The sequence below is a fragment of the Halichoerus grypus genome, chromosome 11 (genome assembly GCF_964656455.1).
Source record: "Halichoerus grypus chromosome 11, mHalGry1.hap1.1, whole genome shotgun sequence".
In the NCBI taxonomy this organism is placed as follows: Eukaryota; Metazoa; Chordata; class Mammalia; order Carnivora; family Phocidae; genus Halichoerus; species Halichoerus grypus.
The window spans coordinates 17,696,186-17,712,191 of NC_135722.1; the positions used below are offsets into that span (position 1 = coordinate 17,696,186).

The 16,006-nt window shown below is 39.4% G+C and overlaps 1 long non-coding RNA gene across 1 annotated transcript in view; it reads right to left on the reverse strand.

Annotated features, from left to right (window-relative positions):
- Nucleotides 1-2,708: 2,708 nt before the first annotated feature.
- The window catches only part of LOC118539275 (uncharacterized), a 97,105-nt gene continuing 83,807 nt past the window's right edge, over nucleotides 2,709-16,006 (reverse strand). The window contains exons 4-5 of the long non-coding RNA XR_004919086.2: nucleotides 5,361-5,465; nucleotides 2,709-2,968 (exon numbers count right to left, since the gene is read on the reverse strand). This is a non-coding gene — a long non-coding RNA (uncharacterized LOC118539275). The remainder of the gene's footprint in view (nucleotides 2,969-5,360; nucleotides 5,466-16,006) is intronic.

Below are 16,006 nucleotides of genomic sequence, written 5' to 3' on the forward strand. Positions count from 1 at the left end.
CCGCCATTGGTGATCTAGCGTTCCCGCTGTACGTAGTGCGTCAGCCATTGGCTGACTCCAGTTTCGCTACCCCGCCCATGTCCCCTCACGCGCGCACCGGGCCCTCTCTCCATTCTGAGCCGGCTGATCGCTTCCTTGCCAATCACACTTCAGCCCCGCCCAACGCGTCACCAAGCCCCTAGGATTCCTCCAGAGGGCGGCAGGTCTCACCCCACCAAATCTCCCAGGTCTCTCATTGGCTGCAGTGGTCCTCACGACTGCGGGAGACTGCGCTCCGATTGGCCAGGGAGACCAGCCGCGTTTGAGCTCGGGATCTAGGAGGGAATGGGGTCCGAGAAGCCACTAGTGAATGGGAACATGGTAGTAAAAAGTGGGCGTAGAGTCTTGGTTTTATTTTCACCTCTGTATTAAATACTTCTGTATCACTGTTAAATATTCTGTCATTGTTCCCATAAACTTTTCCGAATAAAGGCTTACATCTGCCATTTCTATGTCTCCTCCACGGAGCATCTTCCCTCCAGTTACATGTACTTATTGTGGACCTTCTAAATGCTCCCTCTCGCCCTGAGCATTAAACAACAATGCTCCCAAGGTCTTGGAGTTCAAGGCAAATAACTTCATGGACTCAAATAACTGTAATACACAGTGGCATAAGAGCTGTAAGATGAATGAGAAATAGAGGAACATAGAGGAACACAGCTTGATGAATAAGTAGTTTGGGGAAGGGACTCCATGTTTAACCGGACCTTAAAGGACAATAGAGATTTTTGTTTTACTCTCTTTGTTTAAATTTACGTTTTCTGTGGGGGTAGGTGGGGTGCGAGGGGACACAAAAGTTGTGGTCTTAGTAGAGATAAAAAAAACTACCTCAGCAAAATTCCACAAGGTAAGCATGGGAGATTGTGTAATGCAATAGAGTGCTTCACACTTCCTCTCTCATCCATCAAGAGTTTTTGTTTCCTTTTCTGGCATGGATCTGGGTTTATATAAAACACCTAAAATTTTTCTTAGCCAGTAGGGACTGCTGATTCAAGACTTGAGACTTTTTTAAAAGGCAGAAATTTAAGGGTAATAATTGTAAGGATTAACAGTTCAACATATCTTGAAGCTAACGTAATAATTTTATAATATTTAGTTTCAGAGCCTTATCTCTCCCTGCCCAACCCCCCACTCTTTTTCCACCCTCTTATCAGAATAATTAAGTATAACCCTAAGGCTGATACTGTTCTTTATAAACTGTCAACTGTCTAGCAGAATGCCGCCATGTGAGTTGAGCAGGCACATTTTGTTTTAATTGAATTTGATACCCTTGGCTGAGGCTGCCTGTCCAGTTCAATGAAATCCCACCACTTCTTTGTCTCAACATCTCCCTCTAGCCAAAGTCTTCACATGCAGTATAGCCCCAAATGCATATATCCCGATTCATCGTTGCTCACCAACTAAGGCCCCTCAAGATATTCATGCTCCTTAGAATAGGGCAGAAGAAGGAGAAGAGAGCTATTAACCAATAATACAAGGGTGCCTGCTGGCTCAGTCAGTAGAGTGGGCGACTCTTGAGGGTTGTAAGTTTGAGCCCCACATTAGATGTAGAGATTACTTACAAATAAAATCTTAGGGGCACCTGGATGGCTCAGGGGGACTCTTGATTTCGGCTTAGGTTGTGATCTCGGGTGGAGGGATGAGCCCTGCGTCAGACTGGGCGCTCAGCGGGGAGGCTGCTTAAGGATTCTCTGTCTCCCTCTGCCCCTCCCCCTGCTGGTGCATGCGCGCGCTCACGCGCTCTCTCTCTCTCTCTCTCTCTCTCTCTCTAATAAATAAATAAATCTTTAAAAAATAAAATAAAATCTTAAAAAAATAAATAAACTAATAATATGTATTTGTGTTGCATTTATATGTATGTCTATGGCCCCCAGTAGAACTTATGATTATTGGGAACACTATGCTGTGAATCCATAGGACCTAGAACACTTCCGGGAACCCTGAGATACTCAATAAACATCTGACAAATAAATGGAAGTGAAGATTCATTCATTCAACAGATATTGCTGTACCAGAAACTGAGCTAGGTAGGTATTGGATATACAATAATGAGCCAATGCTCAATTCTTAGTCCTCATCCTGTTGTACCATTCAATGATGAGTGGCCTCTGTTTTCCTTACCAGCTGCTCCTTCCCATCCTTCGATGGATGGCCCCTCCTAATGCTGGCCTCTATATGTTCCAGTGCCCTTGGGCTCAGACCCCTGCTCTCTTTACTTCTCTACACAGTCTCCCTACATGATTTTATCCAGTCCCTTGGTTTTAAATATCAACTGTAAGTTGACGAATTCCAAATATCTCTGGCCAGGCTCAACTTTTGCTCAGAGGTGTGCATAAATACATAATCTCTACCTAACTACTCAACATCTCCATTAAGATGTAAAATAAACATCTTAAGTGAAACATGTTCAAAACAGACTCTACCCCCTCAAACACACACACACACACACTTCTCTGCTTCCAATCTGTTAAAAGTATCACTATTTACCAGCTTTCTAAGGTTTAAAACCTAGGGGTCAGCCTTGATTTTTTTCTTTCCATTACATTCCCATATTCAGTTCTTGAGCAAGTCTTGTTCACACTACCTCCAAAATATATCTTGACTGCCCACTTCTCCCCACTTCTGCTACTACCAACCTAATCCAAATCACAAGGATTTCTTATCTGGAATATGGCAATAGCCTCCTCACTGGTCTCCCAGAAACTGTCTTGAGGTTTGTTCTCCATGAAGCAACTTGAGTGGTTGTTGTTGTTTGTTTGTTTGTTTTTTAAGTAAATTAGATATCATTTCTTCTGCTCAAATCCCTTCAAGGACTTTATAAATCAGATTAAGAACAAAATCCTCCAAGACTAGTTTATCTTCCCCGACCTCTCCAGCAGCATCAACAGCTCCTGTGCTCACTTGATTCCAGCCACATGTCTTGCAGTTCCTGAAATAAGTCAAGTTCATTCCAATCTCAGAGCAGTTCTATTTCCTGTTCCTTTTCCAGAACCTCTTACCCTCTGTTTCCCAAGTCTCACTCCTTTATATTATTTGGGCTTCTGTGCACACGTTCTCCCACTTAGAGTGGTTTTCTCTGATGGACCTACATAAGTAGACCAAATCGCCTCTTCTCCTTTGCCCTGTCACTACTTATCTTTTTACCCTAATTTACTTTCCTTATAACCCTTAATGCCTTCAAACTGTTTGATTATTTGGTTTTTGTCCATCTTCCCAATAGAATGTAAGTTCATGAGGACAGTGACATTTTCTTGTATCTTCACCTAAGATGTGCACCTAAGAATAACTGACACTTAGTAGGTATGCAATAAATACTCGTTGAATAAATGAATGATGAATAAGTGAAAATAGTCTAGCTAGAGAGGCAGACATTAAGCACATCCAACTAGTTATATGATAAAAATTGTAATGAGTACAAAGAAGAAAAGAATAGGGGTTAAGAAAAGAAGATAAAGGGAGGACCTAATTTAGATGGGAAGAGGGGACTGCCCTGAAAAGCCTTTCTAAGGAAGTGACATTTGAGCTGGGATCTAAGGCTAAGTAGATATCAATCTGGCAGAGTAGGACGGGGTAGAGGAAATGAGAGAGCAACAAATACTCACTGAGGGTTTTGTTGTGATTTTGAAGAACACACACACACACACACACACACCACACACACATACCTCTAGCACCTACCATAGCATCTGCCATAAAAATAAACAGGCAACAAAAAATAGTTGTTGATTTTGGATTTTTTAAATGAATAATGACAGGTACCATTGAAATGGACTTTCTACTGTTCTTAGAATTCGTATTGAGTATGGTATTTTTGCTCAAGCAATGTTGATTGAAACCACCTCATTTTGGTACCCATTTTTTTCTATCAGGTCTGAACAGTACCCTTGCAATTAATAAGAATAATCTTTATTAAGAATGCACACATATGGGGCGCCTGGGTGGCTCAGTCGTTAAGCATCTGCCTTTGGCTCAGGTCATGATCCAGAGGTCCTGGGATTGAACCCTGCATCGGGCTCCCTGCTCGGCAGGAAGCCTGCTTCTCCCTCTCCCACTCCCCCTGCTTGTGTTCCCTCTCTCACTGTGTCTCTCTCTGTCAAATAAATAAATAATTTTTTTTAAAAAAAAAGAATGCACACATATATTTACTAAAAGAAAAAGACAGTAGCATCACAGGGTGAAGTGTCTGTGCCAGAGAAAGCCCTTTGAGGTCCAGAGGGCTATATACTTTTGGAACTGAACAGCAATCTTTTGTCTATGGAGAAATTTTATGAACCACTTAAAACCTCTAATGCAGGGGCACCTGGGTGGCTCGTTGGTTGAGTGTCTGACTTCAGCTCATGTCACGATCTCAGGGTCCTGGGATCGCGCCCTTTCTTCCTCTCCCTCTCTTCATGCCCCTCCCCCAATTTGAGCTCTCTCAAAAAATAAATAAAATCTTTCTAAAAAAATTTTTAAATTTTTTTTAAAAAAACCTTCTAATGCATACAGGCACCTACAATGATGGTCTACTCCTATTCAGCAGTATTCTGTGCTAAAATTTAACATACAGACCAGGGTTCCCAGGGATTGGCAGACATCCTAACCAAACATATGAAACCATTAATAACTCTCCAAAGAGGAAGCAATACTATAAAACTTTGGGCTTTGGTGTCAGGTAAATCTGGAACCAGATCTCAACTCTACCTCTTATTAGCTCTATGATCGTGTATGGATTTAGCTACTAAGCATTCAAATTTCACAACAGTAAAATCGGACAATACTATATAAGCATTTAGCAGTGATTGGCAGAAAGGCGTTAAGTGCTCAGTGAGAAAAATGAGGCCTAAAATATCTAAGTAACTTTTCTATGGACATATAGAGAGTAAGTGGCAGAACTGGGATTTCAGCTAAAAAGGTGTGGTTATGAAATCATGTCTCAATAACTAGCTCAGAAAGGCAGCATAAAAAATGATTAACAGAGAGGTGAAGAGTCCCTGGAAATAGCTGGTTGTGATACAAGTAGCATACTCAGACACAACCACATTAAATTTCGGTCTCATTTATTTAAAAGATTTAGAGTTCAGAACAGTCTTTAATATGGAAAAATGTGAATCAACAATATTGCATCATATTAGTATACAGATGGTCTCATTTAATTTCAAATTCATTTTCAGTATTTCCATAAATTGAGTTTCAGATCAGATTTTCATGATGAAATCAGGAGTAGCTCAATATAATGAAAGAAAATTCCATAACTAGGGAATTTCATAGAAGCTAGAAATTTTTAAGAATACCGTTACAAGAGAGCCGAATCCTTCATTTGGCTACATAATAAAACTTACGTATTTTTAACAGTTCTGTCTTCTTCTAGCTCATCTTCATTTAAACATAGCTCAAAACATTGTACTTAATCTCTCCTTTAAGTTCAGTTGAGAAGGTGTTCAGTCCTGGAATTTAAAAAAAAAAAAAAAAAAGCCATGATTAACAAACAGGTTTAAAAGAAACTGAAATTTTTGGCATTAGAAATCAAGTTTCCATGAGTGCCTGGGTGGCTCAGTCAGTTAAGTGTCTGCCTTCAGCTCAGGTCATGATTCCAGGGTCCTGGGATAGAGTCCCGCATCAGGGAGTCTGCTTCTCCCTCTGCCCCTCCACCACCCTACCCCCCGGCTCATGTGTGCTCTTTCTCTTTCTCTCTCCCAAAAATAAATAAATAAAATCTTCAAAAAAAAAAAAAGAAATCAGGAGGTTTCCAAAAAATTAATATTTATTTAACAAACAATATTACCATTTAATTTCTTTCACAAATAATATTACCAAAAGACATGCACATTAACATTTACTATGCTTCGTTATTGCATTAGCATGTTAAAAGTTGACTTCACATACATTATCCCATTCAAAGATCCCAGTAGCACTGCCATTTTCCAACATGGAAACAAACTCTTGAAGATGGACTCTTGCCTAAGAAAACTAAAACCAGTCGTTTTGAAACAAGTGATCAAAAAACATGTTTTAATATTTTATTTTTTAGTTTCAAAAGATCACAGAGGTATATAAAGTGAAAAAGTATCCCACCCCATTTCTGATCCCCACGAATGACGGCTGGTAATTTGGAGTGCCTTCTTCCATTTCTTTTTCTATGTAAATATAAAGCTATACGATATAGACAACATACATACACTTTTTTTTAAAGTAAAAACTGTGATCATACAAACATAATCCAACAACCCTCTTTCTCCATTCAATACACCATTAAAAATACCATGGTGAGTAGTGGCTGGCCTGCTCAGTCGGAAGAGCATGAGACTCTTTTTTTTTTTTTTTTTTTTAAGATTTTATCTATTTATTTGACACAGAGAGAGAGACAGCAAGAGAGGGAACACGAGCAGGGGGAGTGGGAAAGGGAGAAGCAGGCTGAGCAGGGAGCCTGATGCAGGATTCAATCCCAGGACCCTGAGATCATGACTCGAGCGGAAGGCAGACGCTTAACGACTGAGCCACTCAGGCACCCCGAGCATGAGACGCTTGATCTTCAGGTTGTGAGTTTGATCCCCACGTTGGGTGTAGAGATTATTTAAATAATAAATGAATACTTAAAATTACCATGGTGAAACCTTGACATATCAATATTGTGCATGAACCAGATTTCTTTATTGCACCAACGGATCTATTAATCATTCCAACAACCTTACCCAAAATACTCTTTCATTTTAAAAAAAAATTAGTGCCATAGTGAACAAATCAATTTAACACTAGGTGAAAGGGAAAGAAAATAATATATTTTTGTCAGCATCATACTTCCAGCCAAAAATAAAATTTCAGGATGGTTATGCAAGCAAATTAAAGTAAGTAACATTAGGGAATTTCAGGGGAAGTTTGTCTTCATCTCAATGACTACTTTAGCAATGGACTCAGGATTTGCTATCTTTACTCATATTTTTTCTAAAATTTCTAGCTACTTTAATTGCTATTACTTTTGCCTCATTTTCTTTCTTATTTTTATTATATTTATAAATATGTTTGATACAGGGCGCCTGGCTGGCTCAGTCAGTAGAGCATGCAATTTTTGATGTTGGGGTCATGAGTTCGAGTCCCACGTTGGGTGTAGAGATTACTTATCTGCCACATACAAAAGATTACATGAAATACATAAGCTAGTTATAAGTCATAATATAATAAAAAACTATAAACCCACCACCCAACTCAAGAACGAAAAAACCAAGAACCTACCCTATCCCTACAGTCCTAAATATTCTGTATCATTCTACTGCTTTTAGGTATAAATATTTAAAGTATATATATGTATATGTATATATACATATACCTGCATGTAAATACTTTATCACAAATTTATATGAAATAATAATATATTGTACACTTTTGCTTATTTTTGAGATCTATTGAAAACCATAATATAGTGGATGCTGGAGTATGCAACCCTGATAGCCTCTCCAGGACCAAGACATTCATTTGCAGAGAGTGCTAGTTGCTGAGGGCTCCCAGTTGTGCGCCCTATGGGAGCTGTTCTTGGCCGAAGGGAGTTGCTTTGCCCTCTCCCCACAGGTAGCCTGCAACCAATGCCTAGTTAATGCAGGACTACACATGCCTGGCCCACTTATCTCAATTATGGACATCTGTGAGGCCATCCTACCTTCAGCGCTCCCTGTGGGATCAGCCCAGGCTTGTTACTCCTGCATCACAGCTCAACTCCCCCAGCTGAATCCCACTTCCCTCACTCCCTTACAGACGCTGCTCCCCAGAGGACTCCATAAATAAGTCCCCTGCAAGCAAATCTCAATCTCAGAGTCTGTTTCCTGGGAAACCTGATTGTATGGGTTGAATTGTGTCCCCCAAAAGATATGTTGAAATCCTAACTGGTCCCCACCAACATATGAATGTGGCTGTATTTGGAAATAGGGTCTTTGGAGATGTAACCAAATTAAGATGAGGTTAGACTAGACTAGGGTGGGCCTTAAATTCAATGACTGTGTCCTTATAAAGGGAGATTTGGAGTCAGAGGAAAGGTCATAGGAGCTGGAGAATGTAGTTGTGCAACCACAAATCAAAAAATTTAAGGATTGCCAACACCCCCCAGAAACTAGAAGAGGCAAGGAAGAAATCTTCCCTAGGGCCGTCAGAGGGCCCTGCCCATACCTGGATTTTGGACTTTTAGCCAACAAAACTGTGAGAGAATAAATTTTTGTCCTTTAAAGCCGCCTAGTTTTTATCAATCTGTTATTGTAGCCCTGAGGAAACTCATATAAACCTAAGACCTATACTTGGGTAGTCTTCTGGGACTTCCTTTTTTACTCACCATCACGTTTCCGAGAATTATTCGTGTTGTTTACTGTTGCTGTATCTCTCTGTTTCTTTTTTCTTCAATATCAATGGCAATATTTCATCAGAGACATTAATGAATAATACATATATGAAAAACTTTTTCTAAAATGATTATGCCTCTGTTCTGGGGTGCAGTCTTTTTATGGTCCTTTATTTTATTTATTTCCATTTTTGAGAAAAATTTTTATATAAATTTTAATATTCATGACATAACTACCTTTGAATGCGTAAGTGTGTGTTAGGCAAAATAATGATCCTCCCCACACTTAAAGAGATACACATCCTAATCACCAGAACCTGCAAATGTTACCTTATCAAACAATATATTGTGATGATATGACTAAGTTAAGGACCTCAAGATGGGAAGATTATCCAAGCGAGCCTAATCTATGTCACATGGGTCCTTAAAATTGGAGAACCTGCCCCAGATTTGGTCAGAAAAGGAGATGCAACTATGGAAGAATGGTCAGAGAGATGCAGTGATGCTCGCTAGAGGACGGAGGAAGGGGTCTGTGAGCCAAGGATTGGAGGCAGCCTCTAGAGGCTGAAAAGAAGCAAGGAGACAAACCCTTCCCGAGAACCTCTGAAAGGAACACTTTAACTTTAGTCCAGTGAGTCTGATTTTGTAATTCTAACCTATAGAACTGTCAGATAACAAGTGTGTGTTGCTTTAAGCCACTAATTTGTGGGAATTTGTAATAGCAACAATACAAAACTAATACCGTGCATGTGTGAGTCCCAAGGAAGCATACCTGAATCTGGCCCCAGTCCTCTCTTGTTCACTGTACTCAAGCCATAAGGGCCTACCCTATATAGTCTTCAAAAGCACTAAAGTTCATCCTACAGCAACCATACTTTAACTCCATAAAGGTCTGTTTGTTTCATTCATCAACGTAGCCCTGGGAAACAGTAGGCTCTCAATACACACTCATTAAATGAACGAATGGATTATTATTGTTGGAGGAAAGGGTAAAAATTAGTGGCAAGGAGCAATAACTTCTAGTGGAAAAATAAAATCACTCACAACTTAAAAACTATATAGCTTGTCTGTTGGCTCTGTTTTCCTCTTCAGTTATAACTCATGAATTTTTCCTATATAGAACCAAGAACTGAAATGGCGTGATAATGGAAAGAGTCACATTGTATTGTCTCACCTGCCCCAAACCAGTTTGTTTGCTGTCTCGGGTGAGAAAAACAAGCAGTTAAAAACAGTGAACAAGGGGTGCCTGGGTGGCTCAATCGTTAAGCGTCTGCCTTCAGCTCGGGTCATGATCCCAGGGTCCTGGGATCGAGCCCCGCATCGGTCTCCCTGCTCTGCGGAGGGGCGGGGGGCCTGCTTCTCCCTCTCCCACTCCCCCTGCTTGTGTTCCCTCTCTCGCTGTGTCTCTCTTTGTCAAATAAATAAATAAATAAATAAATAAATAAATAAATAAATAATCTTAAAAAAAAGTGAACAATTAGTTGGTTACCCTTTGACATCCCAGTTGGGCCATCTGGCAAGTCTCCAACTTTGTTGCCACCTTGCAGGCATGAGATAGGAAAACTAACTCATGTTTCCCAGTTTCTAGGATGTTGAAAAATCAGAATACTGGTTATGCTTCTGTGAAATAAATATCATTAGTGAACTATGTTCCCTTTACCTATTTAGGGGACCTAAATAGATTTTCCTACTTCTAGCTCCCTTCTATTTTTCTTTACTTTGCATTAGGAGAATTTTAATAAGCCTCCTCAAATCTTTGAAACAAGGTAAAGAAAATGGAGAAATGAATAGCCCACCTTTCTTAGCATCCCAGTGTTGAGGGACCTGATGGCTATAAGGCTAAAGCACTCAGGGAGGAAGCAACAGTAGGAGGACTACAGTGTAAGGGCAGTAGGGAGGGAAAGGAGGTGAGACCTCAGGTGGCTGCTGGCAACATACAACCGCAAAACATCCTTGGTGTACAATGAACTACATTTACTTCTCTCTCCCACGTCTGTGGGTAGACTAGGGCTTGGCTGACACAGGCTGGCATCAACTAGGCTTTGCTCTCGGTCTTGGGCTGCGCTTATGTCTGCTCTATTTCTCAATCATCTGGGATCACCTAGGTCAGAAAATAACTCTAGAGAACTCATTATCATATATATTGCAAAATATTTCATCAACAGAATCTTCTTTCCCAGTAGTAGAAGGAAAAAAACAAGCCCTCAGTTGTGTGACCTTGGATAATTCTGGTATTTAGTTAGCTCACATGTAAAATGGGAATAGCAAATAATGCCCACCCCTTTGGAGAAGATAGAGATGACAACCAAGAACCCCCTAGGTACCTACTGGATTTACTCTCCCACTAGTGAGTGGTAAATGGACTATTTGCTTTACCTCATCCTCATCAATAGTAGTTCTCATTAAGCTTTTTTCTCTGTCAATTCTACAGGTGAAAAAAAGTATCTCCTTTCCAAATGTGTTTTCCAGCACCACCAAGAAATTAAATTAACTCCATTTGGATGCTACCTGGTCCCACAAGACTGTCCCCACTTCAGATACCAGTTACAAGTCCAGGTTGTTTCCTGTGCTCCTGACCAACTGGCTATAATTGGAGGTTCCCAAGACTTCCTCCTTGGGTTCTATTAATTTGTAGAGTGGCTCACAGAACTTGGGAAAACAGTTTAGGTTACTAGGTTATCAGTTTATTAGAAAAGGATACAATTCAGGAACAGCCAGATGGAAAAGATGTGTAGGAGAAGATAAGATACATGGGAAGGGACATGGCAGTCCAGTGCCCTCCACAGACATGCCACACTCCCAGCACATCCACATGTTCGGCAACCTGGAAAATCCCTGAACCCCATACTATTGGGTTTTTATGGAGGGTTCATTACATAGGCATGATTGATTAAATCATTGGCCATTGGCAATTGATTTAACCTCCAGCCCCTCTCATCTTTCTGGAGGTAGGGTGAGGGATGGGACTGAAAGTTCCAACCCTCCAGTGCTGGTTAGCTCCCCTGAGAACTGGCCCCCATCCTTAGAAGTTTTCCAAAACTCATCTAATTAACATAAATTTAGATGTGGTTGAACCGGGCCTGTTATGAATAACAATACACTCCTTCCTCCTTTATGGCTATGGAGCTATTTCAGGAACTGATTACATAAGGCTAAATATTATAATAAAAGATACTCCCATTGCTCTTTTTCCTTAGGAAATTCCAAAGGTTTGGGGAGTTGCGAGCCAGTAAGAGTGGATGAAGACCAAATATTTGTTTCTCACTATAAATCACAATATCACACATTGTCCTAATTTGCATGTTTTTGAGACTGAAGTTTTCTTCATATGCTTATTTACCGTTTATGTATTTCTTTTGCACACTGTTCATATCTTTTGCTCACTTGGTATATTTCTCTTTTTCCTAATGATCTGTAAAAGGTTATTACAAGGTTATTTGTATGAGATTATTAACCCTTTTATTTATTTTTTTAAGATTTTATTTTTACTTATTTTGAGAGAGAGAGCGCTCGCTTGAGCAGGGGGAGGGGCAAAGGGAGAGGGAGAGAGAGAACCCCAAGCACACTCCACACTGAGTGTGGAGCCTGATGTGGGGCTTGATTCCATGACCTTGAGATCCCAAACTGAGCCAAAATCAAGAGTGGGACATTTAACCAACTGAGCCACCCAGGTGCCCCTATTAACCCTTTTAGAAATGCATTTACCTTTTTGTTATGGATAATTTCAAACATATGAAAAGGTAGCCAGGATAATACAATGAACTTCCATGTATAATGAACTTTCATAACTATCAACTCATGCCCAATCTTGTTTATACCAACTAACCACTTCTCCTTTCCTATATTATTTAAGTAATATCTATGCCCAATGTGGGGCTCAAACTCACGGCCCCAAGATCAAGAGTTGCATGCTCCACTGACTGAGCCAGCCAGGTGCCCCCTCTCCTGAATTATTTTGAAGCAAATCACAGAAAACATAATCATTTTTTCTGTAATTATTTCTGCATGTACCTCTAAAATTATAAGGGACTGTTTTTCAAAAACAAAGCATAATACCATCATCCTACCTAAAAAAATTAACAGGATTCTTACCATCAAATATTCCCAACTTTTTGCCTTATTAATGTCTTTTTTTTTTTAATGGTCTCTTTGCAATTGTTGATATGGCTAATGTGCTTTTGTTTGAAGCACATCTAAGTCAAATATCCCTGTAATCACACACACTGCATACTTGTTTTTCTCTTTCAGAGTTTCCAGCATACTCTCCATCTGTGAAAAGTAGTAAAGGAAACCTCATTGAAAATGGAATTGGGAAGCCCTAAAGGGGGAGGGCTCACATGCATACCACTGGTTGCAGCCTACACAGCGAGCAAGAAGGAAGGTCTCTTTCTGCCCCAGCAACAACACACCACCACTTGCAGCCAGTGAGAAACCGCCACAACCTCAAACGCGTGTCCTCCAACGAACTTTCGCGCAAAACAAACCTCCCCTGAAACCTAATAAAGGCTTACCTTCCCTTTGTCTCTTTGGACTTGCCTATGGTTTTTCCAGTTTACTTGTCCTGAATTGCAATTCCCTTGCTATTCCCAAATAAATTCATTTTGCTAATAAAATAACAAGCCATTTCATTGTTAAAATTGACACGCGTGGAAGATTCATCAAGTTGAGAACGTTAAGATGGACAGGAAAAGCTAGCAAGAAAGTGGGATGAATGAGAAAAACATGTGTTTAAGTAAGCTGCAAAAAATGGGTAGTTAGGTTAGCAATACAAAGAACTACTGAAAGTGGGTTGCTAAAAACAGATGTAAAATCAGTAACTAGACTCACCACAAATAATCACCAGAAACAGGTACAAATGGTCTATTTAGGAAACAGTGTTCTACTTTCTGAATACCAAAGGCAAAGAGAGAGAGAGAAAGAAACAATATGTGGATATTGTAAAGGTGAAATAGCTTCCTTCTTAGAGCACAAGGCTTGTGGTCTTGATTTATAGTCTGATGCCATGTAAACAGCTTCTCGTGGCCCTGGCATACTTGTCTTAGATGAAGTTCAGAGTGAAACAAAATGCATGCATATAAATGACAATAGCTCTCTGACACTGGGAATAAAACATTGACACTCTGGTTTTAATTAGGGAGAAATGACCTTTATGCAAGACACAAGCAGTTCCAAGTTCTCTGTTTTCTATTCCCAATCCATACTTTGTCTTAGACATTTCTTCGTAAGAATTGCCTCATTTATATTGCATTTTATTATATACGTATATATGTGTGTGTTTAGTGAAGATATATGAATGAACACTCTTTCTGTAAGTTCCTTAATATGGGTCTCTTTTTGGCCTGGATTTGTAGAGAGACCAAAGGGCCAACTTGTAATATTTTCACAAGTTCCTCATAAATAAGCTACTCATTCATCATTTGATGAATGAGCTATTTTAACCATTTAAATGGGAATGGTCAAAAAACACTTGCTTTCCAAAACCAAGAATACTTCTTATTTACACATAAATTTTAATGAACTGGGCTTAACATAAAAGAAGACGCTGTTTATAGAAATCCAATTAATTGCAAACAGATAAAACAACAAAAAAAAACCCACCCAATTTGTGGACAAGATTATAATTTTTGATTACAGGTTTCCAAGTGTATAGAAAACATGATTTAAATTGCTCAGGGGAGAGATGCCTGGGTGGCTCAGTCAGTTAAGCATCTGCCTTGGGCTCAGGTCATGATCCCAGGCTTCTGGCATCGTGTCCCGCATCAGGCTCCTTGCTCGGCAGAGAGCCTGCTTCTCCCTCTGTCTGTCGCTCCCCTTGCTTGTGCTCACTCTCTTTCTCTCTCTGACAAATAAATAAATTAAATCTTTAAAAAAAAGATAAAAATAAATTGTTTAGGGAATGGGATGCCTGGGTGGCTCAGCCAGTTAAGCATCCAACTCTTGATTTGGCTCGGGTCAAGATCTCAGGGTTGTGAGATTGAGCCCTGCCTCAAGCTCCACACTGGGCGTGGAGTCTGCTTAAGATTCTCTCTCTCCCTCTCCCTCCCGCCCTCTCCCCTTCTCTCTCTCCCTCTCCCTCCTGCCCTCTCCCCTTCTCGCTCTCCCTCTCAAAAAAAAAAAAAAAAAAGTTTGAATACTGCCATAAAACTTTCTCTAATTTACTTTCAAAAAGCTAATGGATACTGAAAAATATATCCAATTTTATTTTACTTTTTAAAGATTTTTATTTAAGTAATCTCTACACCCAGTGTGGGGCTTGAACTTACAATGCCGAGATCAAGAGTTGCATGCTCTACAGACTGAGTCAGTCAGGTGTCCCAAAATATACCCAATTTTAGATATTTCCTTAATGTTCTAGGGTCTATCAAAATTGGAGATAAGAACTGGAGATCTCAGAGTTAATTCATTCTTTCTTTCAATCATGAAATGAAAATTTCAGGACACTGAGAGAGACTAATCAAAGAATTTCACAGGCCCTTTATTCCCTATTGAATGTATATTCAAACACCATTTAGTTTACCTGTTTTACCTTCCCTGGCTCAAGGTGGGAATATTTAATAGTCCAAGTGTTCCTGAACAGGATCCTGCTCTGGGACTGCCAGCCAGTACATGGGACATTTTACCTGCAGGCTTTAGATGGGATGAGATATTCTGATCCTTAACATACCCCAGGAAATGTACTGTGGATCCATGTCTAATTAATCTCATTTCAACTCTCTTCTGATTTTAGATACAGATAGATAAGTGTCCTCTTAAGCTAATTTAGGGAGATTTTTTTTATAAAGTCAAAGCTAAGGATATCACCTTGAGGATTTGTAAATATTAGTCAATATCCTTCAGGATGCATATAATCCCTGTTTTATTGTAAAAAGAAGTAATGAATTTGGCCTATCTTGTTGCTAAAGAACATTGTCTAAACGTTTAATCTCTTCTTTTTTTCCACAGGCATTTATTTTATTTTTATGCCTTATAACATTTATGTATCAAATATGACATAATAAACACATATATAAATTTCCCACTTCCTTTCACATTCATTTTTTCTTTACATTTTACATATATATTATATAAGAAAAAGATATGAATCTAAAAACAACACCTCCTATTACTTTTTTAGAATCCCAGCATAAATCCTGATGTCGATCTAATAAATTTTCAATGGGAAAAAATGTGAAATGCTAACAATACACTCAAATGTTTAATCTCTTCCATTTCCCATTAGAAGAAAAAAATATATATGGAGGTAGCAGATTTTCAGATCCTATTTGCATAATATCACAAAAATCCCACTTGCCCCTCATTTATCAATGACATAGTGAAAAATGTTTTACTCTGTTAACTGCCAGTTTTTTTTTTAATTTTTTTATTGTTATGTTAATCCCCATACATTACATCATTAGTTTTAGATATAGTGTTCCATGATTCATTGTTTGTGCATAACACCCAGTGCTCCATGCAGAACGTGCCCTCCTCAATACCCATCACCAGGCTAACCCATCCTCCCAACCCCCTCCCCTCTAGAACCCTCAGTTTGTTTTTCAGAGTCCATCGTCTCTCATGGTTCCTCTCCCCCTCCGATTTCCCCCCCTGTTAACTGCCAGTTTTAAAATAAAAACAAAAGTAAAAAACCAGAGCACATACTGTATTGTAATCTGCCTTTTTACTTAAAGT